Raw genomic sequence first — 5,342 nt, 5'->3', positions numbered from 1 at the left:
AGTCCCATCACTTCATGGCAAATAGATAGGGAAACGGTGGAAACAGTGGCTGACTTTATTTTTCTGGGCTCCAAAATTGGTGCAGATGGTGATTGCAGCCATGAAATTAAAAGACGCTTACTCCTTGGAAAGAAAGTTATGACCAACCTAGACAGCATGTTAAAAAGCAGAGACATTACTTTGTCAACAAAGGTCTGTCTAGTCAAGGCTATGGTTTTTCCAGTGGTCATGTATGGATGTGAGAGTTGGACTATAAAGAAAGCTAAGCGCCGAAGAATTGATGCTTTTGAACTGTGGTGTTGGAGAAGACTCTTGAGAGTCCCTTGGACTGCAAGGAGATCCAACCAGTCCATCCTAAAGGAGATCAGTCCTGGGGTGTTTATTGGAAGGACTGATGTTGAAGCTGAAACTCCAATACTTTGGCCACCTGATGCAAAGAGCTGACTCATTGGAAAAGACCCTGATGCTGGGAAAGATTGAGGGCAGGAGAAGGGGACAATGGAGGATGAGATGGTTGGATGGCATCACCAACTCAGTGGACATGGGTTTGGGTGGACTCCAGGAGTTGGTGATGGACAGGGAGGCCTGGTGTGCTGCATTCATGGGGTCGCAAAGAGTCAGACACGACTGAGTGACTGACCTGAACTGAACTGAACTATTATATTGAGTAAGCAATTTTATACATTGACTTTTCACTTAAAATGACTTAATTTAAATTCTACTTTATGAAAAAAAATTTACTTTATGAATGTATCATAATTTACTTAACAATTCCCCTACTTTTCCCTATTTATGGTTTAGTCATTAAGTCGTGTCTGACTCTTGCAACCCATAGACTATAGCATGCCAGGCTCCTCTATTAGTGGGATCTCCAAGGCAAGAATACTGGAGTGGGTTGCCATTTCCTTCTCCAGGGGATCTTCCAAACCAGGAATCAAACCTGGGTCTCCTGCATTGCAGGTGGACTCCTGCATTGCAGGTGGATTCTTTACTGACTGAGCTATGAGGGAAGCTCTCCCTATTTATAGTTTTTCTCTATTATGAATATTTCTGTGATGAATGTTATTTATTTATTTTATTGAAGTATAGTTATATTATTTTTAGGTGTACAGCATAGTGATTTGATATTTTTATAGCTTATACCCCATTTAAAGTTATTATAAAATATTGACTATATTCCCTGTGCTGTACATTATATCCTTGTATCTTATTTTATACCTAGTAGTTTGTACCTCTTAATCCCCTTTCCCAGTCTTGCCTCTCCCCCCCACCCCTCTCCCCACTGGTGACCACTAGCTTGTTCTCTATCTGAGTCTACTCTATTTCTGTTTTGTTATGTTCATTTGTTTATTTTTTTTGTTCTACATATAAGTGAAAACATACAGTATTTGTCTTTCTCTGTCTGACTTACTTCACTTAGCATAATACCCTCCAGGTCCATCCATGTTGTTGCAAATGGCAAAATTTCATTCTTTTTAATGGCTGAGTAATATTCCATTGTATGTATATATGTGTGTGTGTGTGTATGTGTGTGTGTGTGTGTGTGTGTGTGTATTTCACATCTTCTTTATCCATTCATCCATGATGAATATTATTATGTGATAAATTTTCTCCATATTTTTGGACAATTTTCTGAGAAGAGATTTCTGAAAGAGACATTGCTAAGAATAAATATCTAAAAATTTTAGGAATAAAAATATAAACAAACATATAAGAAATATATAAACACACATAAACACATGTGTTCCCAAATTATTTACTAAGAAAGTATTATCAGTTTTCACTTTCACCAGAAAGGACCATATGTATACATTACAAATAAGAGCTGAAGTTGAAATGCTCTATCACATTTAACTGAATTATTTTGGCCCCTATTGTAGAGGAGTTTCCTATAAGGAGAAGTGGGACTGAATGACCCAAAAGGTACCTGCCATCTACAAGAGTCACTGACTAAAATCAACTGAACTACTACCAGGAGAACTGGCTATTCATTTCTATTGGCTCCCCAAGAATTGGAATCTTAGCTCGCTTAAGTCACAATGCTCGCCGCTAAGGATACGGTCGCTGTCCTTGAAGAGCGAACTGTCTAGTGGTGTGCAGGTATTAAATAATTAACTTCAATATAATGGTAACTGATAATACCTAAGACATTTTCAAGGTATTATAGGATCTCAAAAGAGGCCCTTAAGTAAAGAAAGGTGGGGAAAATATTGTAGGCAAAAAGAAACAGCATTATCAAAGGTATGAAGGGAAAAACATGGATTGTATGTTCTATGTGTGTGTGTGTGTGTCTACAAGTCATTAAGGTTTCTTTAAGGATAAAGTATTAAGTGGAAAATGGTGTAAGCTTGTAGGGTAGTCAGAGGCTAGGTCATGAAGGGCTTTATGTGCCATACTGAGAAGCTTAAACTTTCTTTTATAAGCAGTGGAGAAATATTTGAGGTTTTAAAGAGAGTGATGCAGTTAGATGTCATGATAGATAATGTTTCTGACTGTGGTGGAAGAATGGATAAATTTTTAATGAGGCAAGACCAGAAGCAAGGAGATCTGTTAGGAGACTTTTGTAATATCCTACTGAGGAAAGGTAAAAGCTTAAATCAGGGCAGTGGCGGTATGGGGGAATGGAGGGGAAGGAAAGGCTCAAAATTATTCTGGATGTCAGTTGGGCAGGAGTTGATAATTGATTGAATGTGAGGGCTAATGGAAAGAAAATACTGCATGAAAATAAAGATAATAAGAATAGCAACAAATTAGTGCTCAATAGGTTAACTGTAGAAGAGAGGTCCAGCCAGAAACATCGCTCTGGCTGAAATATGAAGAATGGGTAGAAGGGGTAAGACCTAAGGGAGAACAATATGGAGGCTGCTGGACTAGTCCTCGTAACGGATGGCAGTGACTGGATTAATGTATTGCCTGTGAGGTGGAGAGAAGTAGATGGATATGAAGGATTTTAAGGAAGTAAGAGTTGACAGAGCTTTTTGATGGATGGGATGTGGAGATGAAGGAGAGAGAAAATTGAAGGATGATTCCCAAGATTTCTAACTTAGGCAGTAGAGAGGATGGTGACACCATTTATTTGAGACAGGAACCTCCAGGAGAGGAGTGTGTTTGGGCTCTATTGATGAGTTTAATTATGAACAAATTGAACTTCAGTTCATGTGAGACATGGCACACTAATTCATTTATTCATTCATTCAATAAATATTTACTGAGTACCTACTATATGCCAGGTACTATGCTATATTCTGGGACTAGAGCAATGAAGACAGTCTAGTTTAAATTCAAGTAGACATGTTGATGAGCTTCCCAGGTGGCACTAGTGGTGAAGAACCTGCCTGCCAATGCAGGAGACATAAGAGACGCGGGTTCGATCCCTGGGTCAGGAAGATCCCCTGGAGGAGGGCATGGCAACCCACTCCAGTATTCTTGCCTGGAGAATCCCATGGACAGAGGAGCCTGGTGGGTTACAGTCCATGGGGTCACAAAGAGTAGGACATGACTGAAGCAACTTAGCATGCATGCACAGACATGATGATATTTGAATGAAGCTAAGGCTGAGTTTAAAGCTAAGTTATAGGTTTGTGACTCACTAGTGCATGAAATCATTCAGAGAGTCTCTAGAAAATGTTAATATGTGGGGCAGGTTGAGGAAGCGGTACCAAAAAAAAAAAAAAAAAAAAAGCTGGGAGGTAGTGGCCAGAGATAGGAGGGAAATCAGGAAATGTGGTATCACAGAAGCCAAGAGATAAAAGTCATTCAAAAATGGAGTGGTGAATGTTTCTGACAGATCAGAGGAGAAAGTCACTGTCCATTGGATTTAGTGACAAGGTGCTCATTGATGAGGTATGTGGGAATATCATCAGAATGATATGGGCAGAAACAAGTTGCTGTGGGTTTAGGAATGAATAGGAAAGGAAATGGAGATGGACTTTGTAGATAATTTTTCCCCCCAAATTTTAGGTATATGGAAAGCCCCTGAGCCAAGGCAAGAGCAGTGCACAGCCTTCTGGAGCCCAAGCGGGGCAGCCATGGCGGTGGAAGGAGGAATGAAATGTGTCAAGTTCCTGCTCTACGTTCTCCTGCTGACCTGTTGCATCTGTGCAGTGGGACTGATTGCTATGGGCATCGGGAACAAGCTCAACCAGAATCAGATCATTAATCGGGGAGTCACCCCTGAATCCCTGGTGCCCGTCATCATCATTGCAGTGGGTGTCTGCCTCTTTCTGGTGGCCTTTGTGGGCTGCTATGGGGCCTGCAAGGAGAACTACTGTCTTATGATCACGCTTGCCATCTGCTTGTCCCTAATCATGCTGTTGGAGGTGGTTGCAGTCGTTGCTGGCTATGTGCTTAAAGACAAGGTGATATCAGAATCTAATAAGGACTTCCAGCGGCAGATACAGAATTATCCAAAAAACAATCACATGTCATTGATTCTGGACAGGATGCAGGAACATTTTAAGTGCTGCCCGGCAACTAACTACACAGACTGGGTAAAGATCATGCTCAAGACCAAGCAAGTCCCTGGCTCCTACTGTATCAGCATCACTAAAGGCTGTGGGATTAATTTCAACATGAAGGAGATGTATGCTGAAGGGTGTGTGGAGAAAACTGGGATCTGGCTGAGGAGCACAGTGGTGATTGCAACGGCCTTGAGCCTTGCCTTTATGGAGGTCCTGGGTATGGTCTTTGCCTGCTGCCTTGTGAAGACCGTCCGAAGTGGCTATGATGATGACAGAGTTCTGGTCTCTTCAGTCCGCTTAACCAGGAGAATGGGGTAGTATACTCCAGGTTTTTCAATTAAACAGATTTTTTTTCAGACCAAAAATGGCGTTTTGACTCTAAATGGGGAAAGTAACATAATAATAGCTGGAAAAGGAATGTGATGCCCAGAGTTACACAAACTGCAATGTTGAGGGCACAGTCCTTTAGACTACCAAGTTTGTCTGAGACTTCTCATCCCAACTATTAATTCAAGGAGTTGGGGTTCAACTACAAAGTTAGAAGAGTCCACACAAAATCACCCTCACTTCTGACACCAACTGTAACTTTGAGAGTTCCCCAAACACCCCTAAGCTTCAATAATTTACCAGAAAGATTCACAGAGCTCTTTGAAACCTATTATATTCATATTTTATTACAGGGGAAGGATACAAATTCAGCTCAGTTCAGTCGCTCAGTCGTGTCCGACTCTTTGCGACCCCGTGAATTGCAGCACGCCAGGCCTCCCTGTCCATCACCAACTCCCGGAGTTTACTCAAACTCATGTCCATCGAGTCAGTGATGCCATCCAGCCATCTCATCCTCTGTCGTCCCCTTCTCCTCCTGCCCCCAATCCCTCCCAG

The 5,342-nt window shown here is 41.4% G+C and overlaps 1 pseudogene; it reads left to right on the top strand.

The window, feature by feature from the left end:
• Window positions 1-2,049: 2,049 nt before the first annotated feature.
• On the top strand, window positions 2,050-4,808 carry LOC110130732 (CD63 antigen pseudogene; annotated as a pseudogene).
• Window positions 4,809-5,342: the final 534 nt, after the last annotated feature.

The sequence above is a fragment of the Odocoileus virginianus genome, unplaced genomic scaffold (assembly GCF_023699985.2).
Source record: "Odocoileus virginianus isolate 20LAN1187 ecotype Illinois unplaced genomic scaffold, Ovbor_1.2 Unplaced_Scaffold_4, whole genome shotgun sequence".
NCBI classification, from domain to species: Eukaryota; Metazoa; Chordata; class Mammalia; order Artiodactyla; family Cervidae; genus Odocoileus; species Odocoileus virginianus.
The sequence above is the reverse complement of the archived record's forward strand: the minus strand, read 5'-3'. Positions and strand labels throughout refer to the sequence as shown.